Consider the following 22,023-nt stretch of genomic DNA (forward strand, 5'->3'; position numbering starts at 1 on the left):
TCAGAGGTCTTTTTCAACCTAAATGATTCTGTTTTGCTGTAATTTTATCTTTATTTATTTCCTGGTATTGCTTGCAGTTAGCATAGGTCTGCCCTTTCTTGCACTTAGCCTGACTTAAAATTGCCCCTTTTGCATTTCTTTATTCCCTTCAAGACACCACATTCACTCAGCAGGGCTCCCTCACCAAAATGTTTAAGTCTTTTGGGGAGAACAGAAAAATGGACTCCTGACTCCTCACTTGCTGCATGGCTGGCATGAGCTGGGATCCCCCAAGAAACTAAAGCAACAACTGGTTGAGGGAAAGGGGTTTTCAGCCTGGAGGCTGCAAAATACACTGCTGCTGTTACTGCTGCAGCAGCCATGCTGACCTCCCTCCTCTGCTCGCCCTGGAAGCTGGGCTGGAGCTGGAGGTGCAGAGTATTGTGCATCCCTAGGACCAGCAGTGACACCAGGTGAGCCACAGGGAAACCAGAGGTGCAGAGGTGCCCTGGCCAGCTTCATATCAGCTGAGAAAAACTGCTTGTGGAACCATGACTACTGCTTTTACCATTTCAACAGCAGGACAGTCTGGCTCTGGAGAGCCTTTGTCTGGAGATGTCACTCAGAACTGAGGTTTTCCTGGCTCCTCTCAGAGCCTCTGTGAGCACTTCCAGGGAGTGAAGCAGGACCACACGGAAGGCAAGAGCCCTGTGGAGGGATGGCTCATCTCCCTGCAGAGCCCAGAAGGCTTTGGGCAGGAGGGATGAGTCTGGGATTCTCTACTTGGACCCTGCTACACCTCTGTGCAAGCGTGGCTGTGATGTGCAGAGAGCAAACCATGGGCAGTGAGCAAACGCAGCGTGGGAGATACCCCCAGAGAAATCCCAGCTCAGCAGGGAGGGAGGAGAGGTGCTGAGCACCTGAGCAGGGAAGGGTAAGCCATGAAATCAGCCTGCTTAAAAGCTGCCACATGGGCTTACTCACCTCAAAGCAACTAAGGGATATGCAGGGTTTGCTTTTTAAAGAAGAATTTCACAGCCTTTTTGTTGGCTTGCAGGCTTGCATCCCTGTGAAACTCTATCACCTCCTCCCTTTCCCCTCCTAGCTCTGTTTCTCCTCTTATTTTTTCCCATGTGCTTTCATGAAGAAAGTAGGAAAAAAAATTAAAGAAAAAAAGAGATAGGAAACATGAAATCTGTGAGACCAGTGGGAGGGAAAGTGGTTTTCTTGTTGCTCATTCACAAACATTCAGCTGAGCAGGGAAAAAAAATCCCCACTGAAATCTGGGAATATTTCATGTACAAATTTACAACTGCTGACAAGACAACCCTACATATTTCATTTACACACTGATAAGGAAGAAGTTGAAATGATAAATCAACTGCAAAAAGAAAAAATGCTACAAGTATTTATCCTGGAGAAAGTGAATAAACAAGGGGATGGTATATATATGTACTGATAGTTTAAAAAATGGTTTGGGCTTGTATTACTAGGAGTTATATGTATAGAGAACCAGTGAATTATGAATGTCTTGGTTTTTGCTTGGTTTTTGCTTGCTTTATCTTTTCACTGGCAATGGCAGCACACAGGGAAGGAGAATTTGATGCAAAGTGAACGACTGACAAAATGGGCTTTTTCTTTCTCTTGTCCCCTCCCACTGTCACAGTGTCTAGACAATCCAAGTATAAAAACTGCTTGATTGCAGCCTCTTGTAAAATGTGACAGAGGGTGTTACATGCACACATCTTTTCAAGCCAAGTCCCTGAAAGTTGTCTGTTCCTGGCTCAAAGAAAGAGCATCGTGGGGAGTTGGCTAAATGTGAGAGAATACATGTATGAGTGTACATGCCTAAAGTGATTTCAGCTTACTCAGGGGTTTCATAGACAATAAATATCACCTCCATTCAGCACTGGCCTTTGTGTCAATGAATGGAATCCAAAAACTAATCTCCTTCAGTATCACAGAGCAGGATTTTAATATCCAAAAGCTTCATCTCCCTGCATGTCAGCATTTGGAGCTGTGGAAGGCTGGAATTATTCAGGCAGCTCTGAGATCACCAAACAAAATCTGGAGCTGTTTTACACTAAACTCTCTAGAGATGAGCACACAATGTTGCTCATCCAACATGCTGTGCATCTTAGAGTATGGGAACAAGTTTTAAATCATTTCCACTAGGAAAGGCAGCATTTCTCAGATGTGTGAGTTATGGGTTGCACAGCATTATCATAGTCTGACACTGGTGATCCAAGGTAATCCAAGTTAAAAGGTATGTAACTGGTCTAATTAAAATGAACTTTTCTAATGCAAGTAAATTGAATTTGGTTATTTTGAAGTTGTGTTTTTGTGGGCATTGTAAAATGTGTTTTTATGAAAACATAAACCCCCCTATTTTCATGGGTTTTGAAACTTCCTTAGAGACAAATGAAAATAAACATTATATAATTTGTCTCCTTTCTTGCCCTTATTACATTTCTTGGACTCCAACATTAACATTGCAAGCAATCCAACATGTGTCTAACCAGAAGAGTAGTTTCCACCCACATTGTGGAAACATTTGTCGACAAGGATATAAAATTAATTATATCATTATTAATCTTTTATATAGTCAGAGCACCTTAATCATTTTTAGGTAGGATACAGATGAAGGCTAAGGAAATATATTAACATTATTATTATTATTACTGTAAATCATCCTCCTTTGGTTTTTCTTTTTGTTCTTGATACAAAATGGAAGCCAAAACTGAAACACCCAACAAAGCCAGACATCCACACCATTAACAAAAACAAAAGCTGTCCTCTGCTAGCTAATCAAAACCTAGGAAAAGTCTAAGAGTAGGAGGAAAATTCCTTTTTTTATACTTCTATTTTAAAAGTAAAAGCTCCAACATGTGATATCTGAAAAGCCAAAAGTACTGATTAACCTTTGCTTCTGCAGTAGTAAGCATATGGATGGGGGGAAGAGTGGTGTAAATTCACTCCTTCCGAGCATCAGAAGTTTTCTCATAAGCTTTTGCAACTCACAGCTGAAAGTCTGAATTATGGTACATTTTCAGAACCTTCTTTTTTTGGAGTTGTAAGAGAAAATAGGTCCTAAGAGTGTTTGAGAGAGATGCAGGGAAAAGCCTGTCTACCCTGTACCCTTCGATCCATGCTGGGGCCCTTCTCCTCCAATGAAAGGGAACTGGCACAGGAGAGGGCTCCAGCCTGCTGAAGAGATGGAGAGCAGGTTCAGACCCTGCAGGGTGCGTTCTCTTTCCTCCTGGACTTCTCTGGAATGAAATCTGATTTTTTTTTTTTTAAGATAACTTCTCTCAGTAAAAAGCATGAAAGGGAGAGGCTGGATGACTGGTAACTGGCAACTGCCTTTTTCTGACCAAGTTTTACAAATCTTGTCTGGAAAGCATCAGCAGGGAAGCTGAGTTAAGAAATAGTTATGTTAAAAGGAAATCAGAAGCACAGAATCCTTGGCTTTTATTCAGTCTCTGTGGTGAAGAGGCATGAATCAAACTAAGGGTTGCATCCAGCATGGCTGTGAAAAATGAAATCTCTAAGGGCCATCATCTTGGTGCTTTATGTTTTGCTGAAAGCACCACAGAACTATCAGTCTGTGACATCAAATAAACCAAATTTTATGAGCTACTGTAGGATTTTAATATTCAAAATGCCACACTCTGAGTTACAGTGAAGGTTCAAGGAGGACAGAAAAGGCTTTCCAAGAATAAGAATTCCAAGAATTTTTAAAAGAGACTTTAAAAATGACTCTGGAATGCCTCCTGCAGGCTGTATATGGGAATAATCAACACGGAAATTTACCCCGAAGTTGAAATGTCTTACTGTCCATGCCCTATTAGCAGCTCCTAGAGAGAAACTCATGGATTGGGTATTTTGAAACACAACTCTGAGACACATTAAACCCCCAATTTTCAGAAAAGTTTCGCTCACCCACTTTGACCATTACAAGTCACTAGGAAGGCATTCCAAGTTGGGCAACAAATAGGCACTTTAAACCAGTTTTATGTAGGTCAGTAATTCTCATGCTGTCTGCTTGCTGACCTCTCTTTGACTCATATCTATGCTGATGGGAGCATTTTGGATTTCCAGAATTAATACTGTGTCAGTTTCAAGCCAACTCAAATGAAACAGATGGAATAAAACAGCAGCACTTATTGCATTATTTTTTTGTTTTTATCTATTAACTCTGGGACATTTTAGAGGACTGCCTACATTCCAGCTTTGCCAGGGATTCCCCAGTTTTAAGGTCAGAGACATACAAAATTTAAAATTAAAACTCCTGGGTGTTATTCATTATTCCCCAGGCTTGTGGGTTGCAGGTTACTATATATACATATAATTTTTACACTAAGGTCTGATCCAGAAAGAATATATTTTTACTGCATTGTGATAGATTCAGTTCAGCTTTGAATAAAGCTGGAGATTTATGTAGAATTCTTGCAAATCTACATGTGCACCACACTTGTCATGATGCATTAAATAAATGTAAATCAGAGAAGACACAGTACTACCACTGGATGTCCTCTGACTGTTAAAGACATGCAGAAAATCTCACATACACAAAGTCATGTTCCTGAACAAAAAGCCAGAAACACCAGGGCAAAACTTCAAGTATGTTTCAAAACAGCACTCAAAAATTCCTGGGCTGCACAATTTGATTTTTAAGGAAGACCTTTAATGCTTCACTCCCAGATTCTGCTTTAGTGGTCTGAGCAGAAAAAACTCAGCAGTTCAATTGTTTATGTGCAGCAGTCAAAAGTCAGGCTGCTGCTGCCCAGTGTCCATGGCCATCCATGGCTGGAAGAGCAGGAAGAGCAGTCTCAGCTGAGCTCCTGCTGCCATACTGCCCTGGTTCAAAGCAAATGCCTTTTACAGTGCTGGAGTGCTCTTACTATTGTTTCTTGTCAGCTTGCAGTTGCTTTGGAAGTCCTCTACAATGGTGGCAGAAGGGGTTCAGGAAAGGGAGCAGCTCCAGCTCCAGCTGCTATGAAAGAGCAGACCCTGGAAGGGGCTTTGAAGTGCCATATTCTGCCCTGCTGTTCCTCCCCATTACTGAGTGACTGGGGACACAGCCCTGGAAACAACAGCTTCCTGACACCACAGACAAGGTTTAAGTTGTAACACATGCCTGCAAAGCCTGGCCCTGTGCTTGCCTTCCCTCTTTTCCCCTTTGGGACAGGAACTAAAAGACAGTTATGAAAAATGAAGGTCTGGGCTTCACCTTGCCGGTTTAATTTCATCCAGCCTTGGGGGTCAGGACCAGGGAAGAGGAGGTGCATGTGGAAGGACTTCACTGAGCTACAACCAGAGCCTTGGCTTCTGCCAGAGGCTGTGAGCACAGCTGTCCATGGGACAGGGCGAGTGGTTACCCAGGGCCAGGAAGGAAGAGCGATGAATGTCTTGGTCCCCCTCTGGCAAGAGATTTACTACAACCCAGACAATCTGTTTATTATCCATCTAGCTATATGATCTATTCATTGCAAGTTAGAGAGGAAAAAGGAAGTCAGTGTTGCAGCTGGGCAGGAGGAACAATAACCACGTCCATGTGTTCTTTGAGGGTCAGTAGTGGTGGTGGGGCTGGCTGGCAGCTGTCCTGTGGGGATGTCACCTGGCAAGGCCACAGGAAGCTGCATTACCACAGTGCTGTTTGAGCAGCCCTAATCAAAAGCTCCCCAGTGCAAGAAGAGAAGATAAACCCTCCAAACTGCCCATGAAAGGACACGTCTCCACCCTTTTGGTTTTGTGCAGCTTCTTTGCCAGCCAAGTCTGTGAATGTCAGGGCCTCATCTTTTTCAAAAACCAGTGAATTCTATTCCACTCCCTGTGATACATCCTTTTCAGCAAAACCAAACCAGAACAAAACACAAGAAGCAATTAAAGGCTCATGCTGCAATCTCTTAAAGTTACAGTAACTGAGTTATGCCTTGTACTGTCTCAGGGCTTTTATTATTTTGAAAAAAAGATGCCCTAGAAAAATGCAGTAGTTCTGAGGAAGGGTTCTTCTGTGTTTTTTTTTTCTTCCCCCACTAACCTCCAAATTTCACTTGTAATATGAAAGAAAACATCTTATGTGTAACTAAATTCAGAGGGAAGGCCTGCAGGTTTTACTCTCATGAACTGAACAGCAATTCAGACTCAAAACTGCACACAGGATTTTTTTATGGTTAAAATGTGTTAAAAGAATCTTTGAAATTAAGAACTAATGGCAGCAGCTACATACAGTAAACACACTGCTTACTTTAGAGTTAACCCCCACAAAGGACAGATCTATCCCTGGTTCTGAGAGAACACCATGTAAATTCAACCGTGTGATTTCAGGCTACATTCCTCCTTCATCAGGCTGCTTGTGGCAGCTCTATTCATGAGCAGGGAGAAGTGGGGGGTGGATGGTCTGCATAAGCATTTTGAGCTAATGCACCTAAATTTTGAAGTGCCTTTTAAGTGTGTAAATTAGAAAACCTATAGCAAGAGAACAACTGCTGCAAATGCCAGAATAATTTTGTCTTAGAAAGAGAAGAAATAAAACAGTGTCTCCACTGATTTCCTCTTTCTTTTTTCCCATTAGGAGAACAGAAAGATGATTGCAGGTTGATTCACACTGTTCTGATTTTTTTCTCTCAATTCTTATTTTTAGATTCTACCCAGGATTAATGGGTGTTCATCTGACCCACAGTATGGGAGCAGTGCAGAGCAGAGTGCCAAATGTGAATGAGGATGGGCAGGGAAGGAAGGGGAGAAAGGGGAAGGATACAGTAAAGAAGTTCTGCCTGTTTGCCACTGTGGACTATGAAAGAGGCATAGAAAAAGATTTTTCTCTCAAAAAAACCCCTTGCTGCTCCTCCCCATCCCTCTTCACTTATGCAGGAATGAAGTGAACCCCTTCTCTGCCTTGTCTGATTTCTGTGTTGTGATCGGAGAACTTGGAGGATGTGACAGCAAGAAAAAGGGAGCAAGCTGTGTCTCAAATCAGGAGACTTACTTTGAAACCCTTGCAGACACCATTCCCTCCTAAAGGGGCTCTCATTTCTTCTAGGTTGCTACTGCTAACATTTTAATATAGTTATTTAAATCCCTTATTTGTCCAGTTACACTGGGGGAAAAATACTCTTCTTCTTAAACATGAGCAAATATTTGCCTGTGACCAGCCCACAAGAAACCCCCAGCTTTCTCACCATTACTGTAGCTGGCTTCATCCACAACAGCAAAGATGCTGACAGGTGGGGTCCCCAAACTGGGTGGCAACCACACTGTGATAAAGGCAGTGAGTGCTGACAGTACTGAGTAATGGGGACACACAGAAAACGTGCCTATGCTCACACCCCCACAGAAGAGTTCTCTAGTGAGACCTGTTCTCTCAAACCCAGCTGTTGCCACCGTGGTTTCAGTGTATGACAGCAGCTGACTGCTAGATGACATCTTAGGTGAGTTTACTGTGTCTGGATGGGGTTCAGTTTCTCCACAACATCCCAAACCCAGCTGTGTGTGCTTCAGCCTTGTGAGCAGAACAACGTTGATAACTCAGCCATGTTTAAGTTATTGCTGAGCACTGCTCACAAAGCATCAAGACCTTCTTTGCTTCTCACTCTGCCACTGCAGCAAGTAGGCAGGGGGAGGTTTGGGAAGGGACAGAGCTAGGAAAGCTGAACCCAACTGACCAAAGGTATATTCTACACCCTCAGAATATGAGGAAGAGTCCACAGAGGTTTCCCTATTTGTGTGTATTTAAAACAAAACTGGGTGGTAATCTGGAGCAGACAGGGAGGGTTTCACTGAAAATGAGTGCTCTGTGATACACCTTGTGAAATACACAACTCCTGACAATTCAGGAGATCTGGAGATCTTGTCTGGAGCTCCTCCCTGTTTCTTAGCACAAAGAGACAAAAAGCTGAAGGCCACTGAAATTAACAAGTGTGCTGTCCCCACAGCATAGGGGACACATGTCAGATTTGTGGATTGTGTTGTAAAGGGAAAAGGACCTCTTGACAAGGAACAAATTGACACTCTAAGCCAGGCTGGCTGGGAGGGTCAGGTCAAATAAGCAACCACAAGAACATTTAGCACAAACCGGATATCGAGGAGAACATCAACCAAAGCAAAGGCTGTGAGAAGATGACCCTTTCCAGTTGCATATATGCTAATTACAGGATTCTGAAAAAAATGGATAAACCCTCTGCCTATGCAAAATAGTACTCTTGAAAAATAATAGCTATATTTAGACTATTATATTATTAACAGAAACAGCTGTAGCCAATTTAAAAAATCCAAATGGAAGAGGGTGGTGCCAGGCCATATGTGTCACAAATGACATCTGAGCGACTGACAACTAGGAAATAAATAATCTTGGAGAGTTACAGGGATGATACACTTCTTCAACACTTACATACAAGAAGTACAAAATCCCTTCTTGAGTTACTCCGGAGACCTTATGTCACTAGCACTAACACAGGCCTGTCCTTTCCAAAGGGCTACAAATGACAAGTTACTAACCCCTAAATTCAAAAAAGGATTGGCCTTCCTAACCTTGTGAAATTAAACTCTTGCCAATGAGTCATCTACAACACTGGCCTCGCAGCAGCAAAGGGGACAGGAGCAGCTCACAGCACCATCACCACAAGGTGTAGAGCTGAGCTCCACCACACACGAGCTCAACCCCACGGTGATCACACCTGAACTGCCTGTGAGTCACACATGGGTTAGCACGGGAGCCAGAGCATCCCTGCTCGAGACTTTGTCAGTAGAGAAGAAATGGTCACAAACCAGAAGTTACTGGTTGTTTAGACTGAAAAGGACCAACACTTCCTGTGCAAATAGTTAACATTGTCTGCAATCAAATCCAGACCAGAATTTTATGCAATATGTGAGCGTACGCTCTTTATAGATACATAAATTAAAATCTAGTGGCATGCTTTCTGAGAAGCAATTTCACAAAACTAGAGCGAATGGGAGTCAAATCAGGCTGAAGTCAGAACATCCAGAAAGTTGCTGACATCTGCAAGCAGTTTAAGACATTTCCTAAATGCCTACAGTGTTACAACCATGGAAATGGGCTAGATAAAAATAACACACAACGAAAAAAACCCAACAGCTGGGTTTATCAGGGAAGTGAAAAAACATATAAAATGTTATATAGAAAACTAGCACATGAAAGGGGAAAGAGGAAGAGATAATAAGTAGCAAAAAAAGCTAAAATAAAGATTATATACAGGAATCAAGAAGATACTAGAAAAAAAAGGCGGCACATAAAATCAGAAATACATTTTAAATTTTTTAAAGCAGATTATGAAAGACGAATCCCAAACAATAAAAAATGTAGAAACGTTCATTACAATATGACAGCAGCAGAAGTTATTCAGTAAATGTTTCCGATTAGCACACAGGTAAAAGGCTGGATGATCTGTTTATGATGATGATAATGAAATAGCTTCTTCCCACCACAGCAGCCCCTGGAGAGGGGATGTTAAGCAGTAGATAAACGATTCTGGGTGATTCAGATTAGTTGCTAGAAATAAACTTGTCTCAGAAGGTTTACAGAGGTAGCCTTGGAGCTGCTACTGCATCTAAAGCAGTTCTTGGCCTTTGGGGAAGGACCAAGGACAGGAAGAAGGCTCATACTGGGCTACTATTTGAGAAGGGTAGAAAGTAATTACAGGCAAGTTGGATGAGTCTCCAGTATTTTGCAGAGCATAGAACAACCAGCATTGGCCTCAATTAATAACTTTTTTCAAAGCTCTGTAATTAAAGTCAATTAACTTGGCTTTAAGGAAAATAGATCCTGTCAAACTAATTTGATGTAATTTCTTGCAAAAATTACAAGTACACTTATAAAGGCAGCATCGTTAACAGTATTACAAACCTAAGTCATTTGACTAGTTCTGTAGAATATCTTTATGAATGCTTTGAAGCCGACATGGAATGTTTCCATCTGTGCAGGGAGAACAGGACTCCATTGGTGGAGAGCACCGTATAAGATCAGGCTAAAACCTTGAACCTGTTTTATACTGAAGTCACTTTTGAGTCCACAGTCATATTAGAAACATTAAAAAGCTGCTAAATTAAGGAAACCAAAGTGCAACTGTAAATTGGAAACTATTTATTAGCAAACAAATGGGTTCCTGTTGGATTCCACAGGCATTGGTGATCATCCCTTTACTATTTAATAGCCTTACCAGTGACCTGGATTAAAGTAAAGTCATTGTGGTTAGGCATGAGACTAGGAATGGCAGAAAACAAACCACAAAAGAACAAGCCTGACAGAGAGCAAATGGGGCCTGTAGAAAAATGGGAGAAACCAATTTAGGTGTTAATATGGCCAAGTACAAAATCCCCTTATGAGAAGAATCCAGGCCATACTTACAGGATGAGAGGGAGAGAGAGGACTCTATCCTCCAAAGCACAGAGTGAATGTGAGACCGGGGGTCCTGGGAAGCAATCAGCTCGACATGAATTCCCCACGCAAGGCTGTGGCCAAAAGGGCTAATGCAAGCCTCAGCTGTACAAACAAATGAAAATCAAAAGATGAGTAGGTAGGTTACGGTGATGCTGTGTTTGGTTCTTGTTCCTCTGCTCTGTGAATAACATATCAGGTTCTGCTGCTCCATTTTACTGTTGGAAAAACTGGCAGAGTGTTCAGGGAAGAGAAATTAAATAACTGGAAACACTGGGCTACGAAGGCTTCGCTATAAACAAAAATTTTAGAGGGAATTTTATTATTTTGTTCATGGTATAGCGGTATTCTTACACTGAATAAATTTGATAACAGCAGGCTCTGATCTAGCAAAGGTAGAAATTACATCAGGACTGAAAATTATTCCAATCCAGGCTGTGAACAGGCAAGTTTGTTCTGCTTGTTCAGCAATGATGTGTTATAGCAAATTAACCAGTAATTAACCCTTTGCACCACAGTTTATGAGGTACTGCCCACCTCTGCAAAGTTGAGAAAGCAACTGCGCCTGATTCAAAAAGGATGCGTGCCCACACGGCTCGGGTAAATGGCTACAAAGCAGGAGCTCCTGCAGGTGAGCTGAGTGGTCACTGCACCACACTGTGCTCCATGTTGCCACCAAGAAACATTCCTTCTCCTTGCAGGGTATTAATCCTGGCAGCCTTCCTGCTCACAGCTTACAAAATACCTCTGGAGAAACCCCAGGCTTTTGGGGATGAGGTGCCATTTATGTACGGGTGACGCCCAACTGTCCATCTTCTGCAGGATCTGCAGGCAGCCTCAATTCCCAGGACCTGGCTGTGTATAAAACCTCACTGTACAAAGCTCCTCACACTGAGATGCCAAGGAAACCAGTTTTAGGAAACAGATGGGTGTTGTTATGACTCTGCCACTGAGAAAGCACCGGTGACTCCTTGTTTCAGCAATTCACTTCATCTGCTGCGTGCCACTGGGACCTTGTCCTGGGGATCTGGCTGGGACCTCATCCCAGCAGCACCCCGCCACAGAAGGTGACCTCAGAGAATCATGCTGTGGAAAAGAGTCCTCCATACCTCACTGCTATTTCCTCTCCCAAATTCACCCTTTTAGGATGAACCAGTGGACTAGCTACCTTCTTCATAGAAATCCTTTATGCAGAATGAATGGATGTGAGCACCACTCCTGCAGGAACCTCCCAGGTCACTCAGGGCATCTACCTGTCTCCTCCTTCCCTTTCTGCATGCTGAGGGAACTGGGTTCTGCCAAGAAAGCTTTTAGCTATCTGTCCCAAGGCTGGGGTTGGGCATTTGGGCTCCTGAGGACCATGTGTTCAGCTGTGGGGCCCTGGTGACTGAATTTGCTTCATCTCACAGCCTGCCAATATTTAAATCTGGTGTTTTTTAAGGAGGCAGCACAGGCTTTTGTGCGTGCTGTCTGTCTTAACCTGGGCCTTTGGCCAGAAAGTATTAATCCTATCAATGTGCAGGAGTGGGAAGGCTGGAAGTGTTTGATTTGTGCCAGTTGCTGGCATCATCTCATTTTAAGCTTCTGGAATGAACCCATTTATGACTGAATGCTGCAGTGTAAATTCTGCAAATAAAACAGATAAAATAATCTCAATTACTTGAACTCGGGACTAGTTCACATATGCCACTCCAGAGATTTAGAAGGCGTTATTTCATACAAACATCTAATTAAATTTAATTATGGTTCCACAGTTATTTTTATGTTAAACAGGTGGAAAAAATGTGCTTTTCAAACTTTTGGTTATGCTCAGTAAGTGATGCCTGCTAAAACACAGCATGCACAGCATAATAAAATCTTGGTGATATGTCACAAACATAAAAGAAAGATCCTGTCTTCAGTAAACATGTAGTACAAAGCTTCTGCAGAGTGAATCACAGCAAGAAAGATTGTAAAAATTTTAGGGAGGAAAAAGGCCTGTCCAAGTGTGGTGTGTATGTACATGTATGTGTACATGCATTCACACACACCCCACTGCTTCAGCTCTGCTATATCCAGCATTCCTACCAACAGTCAGCTCAAAACTCTGACTGGCAACTCCTTAGTCACTAACAAAGCAGAAGTTTAGGGAAAGCTGATCGAGGACAAGGTTTCAGAGCTACTAATAAAACGTGAATCAGAGCCTGCAAAAGTACACTTTGAATTGAGCATTTGTGCATCTTTTTGTCCTCCTGGATACATTTTTTCCCCCCTCTCCCTCTGGCACAACCCCAGCTACATCCTACAGCATGAGGATGTCCTGTTAAGCACACATGCAACTGTGTTTTTAAACACTGTAAAGGCTTCTGTCAAAAGATGTACCAAGGATCACATAGGCCAGACTCCAGAAATAGAATTTTACAGATGAAGTAACTGTGATAATCTTCCTAACTATAAACATTAAAAACTACATAGAAGTAAAGAGCTTTAATACATGGACTTAAAAAAACTCTTTTTTGAAATATTGCAAAATAAATCAGATGCAAGGCTTTTCCTTTTATTCTAGACACACAGACACAGAATTAAATAGGAGAATGTGAAATTAACCATCCCATCTGCCTTTGTAATTCACCCAGACTAGACACAGAAATGCTATGGAATTTAATGCAATGAACCCCAGAAGTGTCACTTTCACAAATCTCAAGAGGCATCATTGACCTGAGGCTGGCTGCAGTTTCTGCCCCAATTCCAGTTTAATGTATTCCAGTCTGACCCTCAAGCGACAGTGCTGCTGGAGAACACGCTAAGGAACAAATGCAGGCAATTGCTTTGACATAATTCTTTTGGACGCAGGCAGATCGAATGTGCTGATGTCAACAGAGACCAGAAAAGAGTTTTATCCAATCTCCTTTCCTCACTGAAGAAAACAATGAGAGGAAACAAAGCACAACCCAAACCCCAGCCAAACAACATGCCCACCTCCCAGCAGCAATACTGATACATGCTAAGAAAGGGAGAACCAAGGAAAACGTTCCTAAAGTAGCATTTGTATGCATACACAGCATTTCATTCATAGCTTAAATTTACACAACTTGTGTATATCATTGGCTCTTTGCACATAACATGCATGAAATATCTGTCCTATAGGAAGTATTAATTTAAAACCCCAGGAACAGCTTAATGGCTGTTCAAACAGTGCTTTATGACCACAGTACCTTCAAAAGAGTTCCTAACATAGCTCCCTCTACTTAATGTAAAGTATTCTTCTTCCCTTTCTCACATGCTTCTAAAATTTCGACGTGCTCTCAATATAATTGTCAGGACTATACCTTCCTGCCTTGCCACTCACCTAAATATCCAAGCTCTAGCATGCTCTGGGGCTGCATAGTTTGAAGTCAGAACACTGATACAACACTGACTTTTTTCTGCACAGGGACAACAAGAAGAGAAGCTGGGAATATTTTTTCCATAAGAAAGATGAATTATGGTGGGAAACCAGATCAAGGATTCCACAATGTCTATCCTGAGAATAAAAGACTGAGCTAAAGATTTTCTTCTCCACCTGGTGATGTTGCTCCTGAAATGACTTCTGTAAAAAGAGGAAGACCCACACATCAATGATACAGTTTTTCAGAACTCACCAGGGAAAATACCAGGGTTGAACATGGCTGGTCCTCAACTTTATACAATAAAAACCAAACAAAAAAGCAGATCTCAAGCTCATTTCTTCATCTCCCTTTTACTGCCTCTCCTTAGAATGGCTTCCAGCTCTGCTATTTACAGTTTTTCTTTTCTCCCAGTCCTCCAGCTCCTCCCCCATCAGTCCATACAGAAAGATTGTCTGCAATGGTTTAACACAAAAAACAGATGAGATACTTAAGGCTTCCCCTTTCTGTGTGCCCAGAGTGTTTCCAGGAAGAGAAAGTCTTGTGAGGATTCTCACTTTGCTCTTCTGCAGCTACTTGTGTGGGTCACTCTACCACAATAAAAGCCTGCATCTGTTACCTGACCACGACTGAGAGACAGATGAAGATTACCATTTTTAATGGTAACTTTTCGTAGGAAGTGTGGTCTGAGAGAGGAGTCATCATGTGCAAGAGCCACTGAAGCTCCTTGATGTAGAACGTTAAACCACCCCTACACAAAGTAGAAGCAGACTTTTGTCCTTTGTCTACCGCCTTTTATGTGACCTGCCCCCAGAATGTGGCCACAAGTTGTGGTCCACAGTTTGGCTGAGCGTCAGAAGCCGCAGAATCTTTTACTCTGTGCTGGCACCTGCATTAGCATCACAAGGCTCAGGCAATAAGGATTTTAAGCCCACCAATCATCAGGAACTATATACAATTTAGTCATAAAATCATAGAGTGGTTTGGGTTGGAAGGGACCTTAAGGACCATCTTGTTCCAGCCTTTTGCCATGGGCAGGGACACCTTTCACAAGACCAGGTTACTCAAAACCCCACCCATCCTTGCCTTGAACACTTCCAGGGATGGGGCATCCACAACTTCTCTGGGCAACCTGTTCCAATGCCTCACCACCCTTACAGTAAAGAATTTCTTCTTCATATCTCATCTAAGCCTACCTTGTTCAAGATCTTTAATAATGGCATAGGCAGTGAGATTGAGTGCACCCTCAGCAAGCTTGGGGATGACACTGAGCTGAGTGGTGCCACTGACAAACTGAAGGGAAGGGATGTCATCCAGAGGCACCTTGACCGGTTTGACAGGTGGGACTGTGCAAACCTTGTGAAATTCAACTAGGCCAAGTGCAAGGTCCTGCACCTGGGTCAGGGCAATCACCAACATCTGTACAGACTGGGGGATGAAGGAACTGAAAGACGCCCTATGGAGAAGTACTTGGGGGTACAGGTGGATGAAAAATTGGATATTTTTGGAAAATTTTCCAATTTTGGAAATATTGGGAAAAATTGGAAACATGGGACTCCACTCTAGCCCAGAAAACCAGCTAGATCCTCGGCTGCATCAAAAGCAGTGTGGCCAGCAGGTCAAGGGAGGTGATTCTGTCCTTTTACTCTGTTTTTGTAAGATCCCACCAGGAGTTCTGCATCCAGCTCTGGGATCCCCAGACCTTGGACTTGTTGGAACAGGTCCAAAGGAGGGCCATAAAGATGATTAGAGGGATGGAACACTTCTGCTATGTAGACAGGCTGAGAGAGTTGGGGTTCTTCAGCATGGAGGAGAGTCCAAGAAGACCTAAGAACAGTCTTAAAGGAAACTTACAAGAAACATGAAGAGAAACTCTTTACCAGGACCTGTAGTGACTTTTTAAAAACAATCAGTTTTGAACTGAAAAAGGGTAGATTTAAATTGGATATGGGAAGAAATGTTTTACAATGAGGATGGTGAGACACTGGAACAGACTGCCTGGAGAAGTTAGAAGGTGTCCTGTTGCTGGAAATGTTTGATGTCAGGTTGGATGGGGCTTTGAGTAGCATGGTCTAGTGGCAGGTATCCCTGTCCAGGGCAAGAGTGTTGGAGTAGAACTTTAAATGTTCTTCCAATGCAAACAATTCTGTGACTGGTGATTCTGTTACTGAACTGGATTCTCACCTCTGTGATTCCTCTCACAAAACACAGCTGTTGCAGTTCATGCAGCTGGGACTTAATGGTGCTGTGAGAGAACGTGTGGAATATGGGTACAAACCCATACCACTGCAGACAGAGATAAAGGAAGCATGTACACTCCAGGATAAAGGCACATGAAGAAGAGGGGATTAAGATACCCACATGGTTCTGTCTAAATGCACAGATGACATAAAACAAAAAGCAAGAACCAAAGGCACAAGAAACCAAGCAAGGTTTCCTGCTTGCACAAAAAGCAAGAACCAAATTTTACACTGCCATTTGTGTGAAGAGTCAGTCTATTTATTTCTTCCACACTGTAAAGCTGTGCTTGTTAGGACACCCACAGCAGTGGTTATGTAGTTCACACTCTCTATCTTTTCAGAGCATGAGAGATCCAATCATCTGCAGTCTTCCAATACTTCCCTCTAAACCTGCTCCTCTGACTCCAGCTTTCAGCGACAGCAGATTATTTGTTGTTTGTGTACTGCAGGCTGTTACAATATTTTTACAACAGGAAATGTGTGTTCCATACGTAAGAAGACTACACTAACAAGAAATAATGCAGGAAAGTGATCTAATTTCTCTTCTGCTTCCTTCCTTCTGCAGTGTGCTGCATTGAGATGTTTGTTCCAATACACAGATACCAGTTCAAGGCCAAGATTTTATTTACCCTGATTGCACAAAACAAGCCAGCACTTAAACTGCAACTCAAACACCTCAAGCTGTTGTGTTCCATTCATGTTCATCAAAGTGATTTAGGTAAGTGGGCTTAAATTTCTCTTTTCAAGGTTATTGAGCCTGTCTTATGCACAGCCAGATATTTGTATGTCAGTGCTATAGATTTAAAACTCCTGTGAATAAAGAACGCTTTCCAAAGTTGCAAACAGCGGAAAGAACAGGAAACGTCAATTTGAAGTGAACCTCAGTACTGCAGACTGTAAGAAAATGTCCATTGTGCTGCATTTAGGGAAAAGAACACAACATCTTCACTAAGCACTGCACCTACCCATGGATGTTACTCAGCTACCACTGCTGAACAAAGAAATCTGAGTAACTGCTACATTTCACTTCTCTGCTTTTGAAAAACCAGTTTTTAATTTAGGAAGTCTGAGGTAGCCTTTTAAGAGAAAACTTTAAAGCATTCTCCTATTTATTACTGGGACTGACAATACATGTATATAAAAAATTATAAATTATGCATATAATAAATTATAAATTGCCACATGCTACTGCCTCCAGTCTGCAAGCTAAAAGCTGGCAAGAGACTCTATACTGCTACAGGGCCAAATCTGCATCAGGCAAGTTGTTGAATTTGGTAAGTTATGAACACCAGCAAATTCACAAGCTGACCAGTCACTGCTGACTGCTCAATGCCAAAGTTCTTGGAAAGGGATAAACAGATGGGTCAGGAAAGGACAGAACTCTGAATAGCTGTAAAAATAACATCTGAGTTCATTTGTTCTCTATCTCTCACGCTGAAAACCATCAGACCATTAAAACTCCCCACTGTATCTTGCATTTTTTGTGAGCTAAGAGGACAAACTCTTTCATATTTACATGTTAGAGAGGTATTTAAAACACAAATGAAATCAAGGGATACTTCCCAAAGTTATGTTTGTTTTGTATATGATGTCAGTAGTGTATTCTCCTGGCGAGGCAATGCAGATTTCCCTACGGCTGGGCTGGAGCCTCTGCTTTTTGTTTGCATTTGAGCACTAAATCATCTTCCCCGAAGATGAAGCATGAAAAATGAGGCTCCATGTTTCCTTCTGTATATATATATATTTTTCAGATGCCAGGAGCATAAATATAAGCAAAAGAAAAGGGTCCCCAACCTTGCCAGCTTCCCAGAACTATATTTTGTATGCTGGTGCTTTTGTTTTCTTGCAAGTTCAGCACTGCTGTGATGGCAGCACCCTGGATTCCCCCTGCCCCCAACGAGTGATACATATTAGTACATCTGTTTTCTCTGTAAAGTCTTTCTGCATTCTTTGCAGGGCACAGGAAGGATGTGGGCTCCTTTTCACATTCAAATGAGGCAAATTAGCCTTTGCCTGGTTCCTTCAGTATAATGCTTATTTTACATTTAAGCGTGAGAAAAAGGGAGGAAATAAACCCCAATACATTAGGTGGGTTGCATGTTCCATTTTGGTGCAAGCCTCACTGAGCCTTGTTTTGTGAATTACTTTCCACAGGACATGATTTCAGGATGATAGTTTAATTAGTTCAACACTGTAATTATGTAAAATGACCAAATAGTCTGCACAAAGAAATAGCTGCCACAGACACATTAAACATGAGAAAAAGCTGAAAATGCCAACCTGGATCAGCAGGGTTCAGGCAATCCAGGGCTGACCAGCCTGAAAGCAGCACTGCAGGAGAAAATCTGAGTGTTCCAGTGGAAACTAAGCTGAACACAATCCAACAATGCTCCCTTATGGCATGGCAAAGGTGGCCATCAACTTCCTGGCTCGCAGCAGAAAAAGCAGCAGGTTGAGAAATATGATCCTTCCCCTGTATTCAGTACTGGCAAGACATGACTGGAGTGCTGGATTCAATTTAGGGATCCTTGAAAATTTGGGTTCCCTTGTACAGAAGAGATATGAACTTATTTGATCAGATCCAGTAAAAGGGCCACAAAGATAGTTAAGATTTTAGACCATCCATCCTATAAGGAAAGACTGAGAGAGCTGGGACTCTTCAGCCTGGAGAAGAGGAGGCTCTTTTAATGTGTATAAATACCTCATGGAAGGCAGTAAATGAGACAAGGCAAGACCTTGCAGTGGTTTCCAGTAACTGCTGATGGACACAAATTAAAGTACAGGAAATGCTGTTTAAACATGAAAAAAACCCTCTTGTACTGTGAGGGTGCTGAACACAGGCACAGGTTGCCCAGAGAGGCTGTGGAGTCTCCATTGCTGCAGATATCCAAACCCCACCTGGATATGACTCTGAGACACCAACTTTAAGTTCACCCTAGTTTGAGCAGAGGGTTGGAGTGGATGATTTCCAGACACCCTTTCTAACTGCAGCAGTTTGAGATTCTGCCAGGTCATGTGAAGACCTGCTGCACTTAGAAAAATCCTCCTCTCACTCCTTTTACAAGACAGAGGCAAAGGCAACAATTCAGTAAGGTAACAAAGTGTAGTACACACTTTACAGGGAACACGTGTGGTTCACAGTCCCTCTTATGTCCTGTGCTCCAATCCCAGTGGTAAAGCTAAGAGATGGAATGCAAGGAAAAACCAAACAACTGCTTGGTAAATTGTGCTTTACCCCAGACAGTTAGCTCTAGGTGGAAATTCTGTGCATGCTCTTTGCACTACAGCAACTTCTTGCACAGTTAATGCATCCTATGCACACCCTACATCCAGAGAACAGACAATGAAGTAGTCAGGTGCTGTAAATTTACACTCAGCTTTCTGATGGAAATCTCCTCAGGCAAGAAGCTCTTAGCTCTGTGACAGTTGTGTGCCAGGTCTGACAGGTTTTACTGAGAGACCTGAAGAAGCTTTGACACACCTGCTAACACATGAAGTGCTTTATCCATCTTGGTTGCCATCCTCACCCACAGTTCTGGGATGCACCAATCTCACAGCAAGCAATGGGCTGTGTCCTTGGTCCAGAGGCTTGCAAGAGCCATGCCCCAAGTCCCTGCTCTGCTCACAGACTACCCCTTGAAATAAGTTACTTGCTATTGTTCTTAGTTTTCCCCCTGTTCTGACCTGAGTCATGTACAATGCACTTTCCCCTCAGCCTGTGTGAGCAGAGCCCTGCCATGGTCTTCCACCCTCTCTGTGAGAGCCCTGAAGCCACCTCTGACATGGAGCAGCAAGAATTCCTACACCCTCAGAGCTGACACTGGCTTTTCAGACACCTGGCTGCACAAAGAACACAACCAGCTGCTGTTCTCACACACTTCTCACTGCTCCAAAGCCAAAGCCATCCAAACTGATCAGTCTTGCAGCACCACTGTGTCAGCCTGAACTCCCCTTCACCTTCCATCTCCCTGCTTAAAATAGTAGCACAAAGTTCCAACTCAGAGACCTAGAGTAAAAGATAATCCAATCTAGATTTAGATCCAGACTTCTCCCACAGCCTGAGCAGTCTCAGGCTCTAGCTACCCTCAAGCAAGAGAGCTGCTCAATTGGACACTGATGCCTTTAACACTGGTTTACTTTGAAGTGTTGTGCCAAAGAGGTAAGTGGAGAGCCCTGAATAATTCAGAAAGATCTCAAAACCAGTGCAAATGAAAATATACTTTAGGCATCCTAGGAACAGTCAGTTTCTCTCTACTGAGGCATCCATAGGATTTTTAATCCATAATTTCCATTTTAGCCTGTCAAAATAATGAGATTTATTATTCCTGTCACATGTCCTTTCTGAAGATGCTGGGAGGATGTGGGAGAGGTAAGAGAGAAAATCAGTTATCAGTCACCACTTGCCAAGAGTAGATAAAGCACTCCAAAGTTATACATTCATGTATAAATTACTCAAGGGAGTTTCATTTACTCCTTTCCTCCTAGCTTATATTTTTTTCTTCCTGTCCTGCAGCCCTTGTTCCCACTGCTCTCAGTAACCACTTGCCTGCAGAGGACAAGGTGGACAGTAGCAAACAATTCTGGATTTTCCCCCCTTTCATCATGAGAGTTCATTTGGACTCTCTTTCCCAGACCTCAGAGCATGCCTGATTCCTGGGAGCAGAACAGAGAACAAGAATAGAGTTAATCTTTAGCAATGTGATAAAAATCACTCTCTCACACAGACAACTGGAGAGGGATTTCAACAGAACTGTTGTGCCAAGCACCTGATAGCAAAACCTGAAACTGCTGCCAACCCACACCTTCCTGCTCACAGACACAGCCTGCTCAGTCTCTCCCCAGCACTCCCACTTCTCTACTAAATTCTAAGTCACCACTGAGCAAAGCCTCTCACCAAAATGAGAGGCCACTCTTTCTGTAACAAAGACACAAGTGTGGCTGCATTACAGGTGGGGTCACCTCATCTCTCTTTCTATTTTTTTATAATTGAAAAAATATTTGTGAAAAGCACATTAAGCAACCAGATTGGAGAGATGGCATAGGAGGACAAGACGCATGGGCATTTCATGGCTTTGGTGCAATCTAAAAGGCCACCAAGGAGCAGGCAGGTGAGCTGAGCAGCTGGGAAGGGAGGGGAGGAGAGGCAGCAGGAGATGTAGGAAGGGCTAGCAGCAGCCTGCTCTCCCAAAGCCAGAGTGCCAGCTGGCAGCTACGTGTTGCTGGTTGCGTGTGGGCTGTGAGTATAACAGAGGAGATGAGCCTTTAGGGGAGGAGCTGTCTGATAAATCATTAATGAATGAAAATATGAAGTAATCAGTCTGCCTGGGAGGCAGAATCATCTAATGATGAGGATGATGGCCTCAGAAGCAGGAGATGAGGTTCCTATCTCACCCACAAGACTGCTAGCACATGAGCTCCTTTTGCTGTGAGTAAGAAGATACAGCCACGTCCTTACACTGAAGGCTTCTCTCTTAAAATCAACACAGAAACACCACAATCTAGGTGATAATAAAATTTACAGCATTCTTTGTGGAAACTGCACCCCCAGCTTCTCTTTTGTCACAGGCAGTGCACAAAGAACCAGTATTCCTTCTCAGAGACATCTTCACCAAACCAGATTTTTTTTCAAAGCAATACCAAAACCTAGCATGACCTTTCAGCAGCACCAGTGGCATTTAATTTTAAATCGATTAACTACACACACAGTACTAATTACCCATGGGTGAAGTTTTTTTCTTTTTAGCAATCAGACTACTGGCTGGAAATGTAATGGTATTTCTCTGTGTGAACAGGGACACTCTGCTTTCTCTGTGCTCTCTGAAACGGAGAGGAAAACGCTTGAGAAATGATGTTTAAAGGGGCATTTGTGTTTATGGGGATAGCTGCAGGGGCACCAGACACATGCAGTCAGAAAGTGATGAGGTTGATAGGGGAAGGGGCAGGAGGTTAGCACAATTTCTTTTGTACAAAGACCTAGCAGAACACGTCATGCTGCACAAAATCAATACAGCTCTTGCATGGAAAAGAAATTGTCAGGTTTGTA

At 42.7% G+C, this 22,023-nt stretch overlaps 1 protein-coding gene across 4 annotated transcripts in view; it reads right to left on the reverse strand.

The window, feature by feature from the left end:
- Positions 1-22,023, reverse strand: part of FYN (FYN proto-oncogene, Src family tyrosine kinase) — a 138,018-nt gene that overhangs the window by 42,433 nt on the left and 73,562 nt on the right. For 3 of the 4 annotated variants that reach the window (XM_054629023.2, XM_054629022.2, XM_077175207.1), the window contains exon 3: positions 10,346-10,480. The exons of the other annotated variant lie outside the window; for it this stretch is intronic. The gene's annotated coding sequence lies outside the window, so the exon portion shown is untranslated. The remainder of the gene's footprint in view (positions 1-10,345; positions 10,481-22,023) is intronic. 4 annotated transcript variants of the gene reach the window in all.

The sequence above is a fragment of the Agelaius phoeniceus genome, chromosome 3, assembly GCF_051311805.1.
Source record: "Agelaius phoeniceus isolate bAgePho1 chromosome 3, bAgePho1.hap1, whole genome shotgun sequence".
NCBI lineage: Eukaryota > Metazoa > Chordata > Aves > Passeriformes > Icteridae > Agelaius > Agelaius phoeniceus.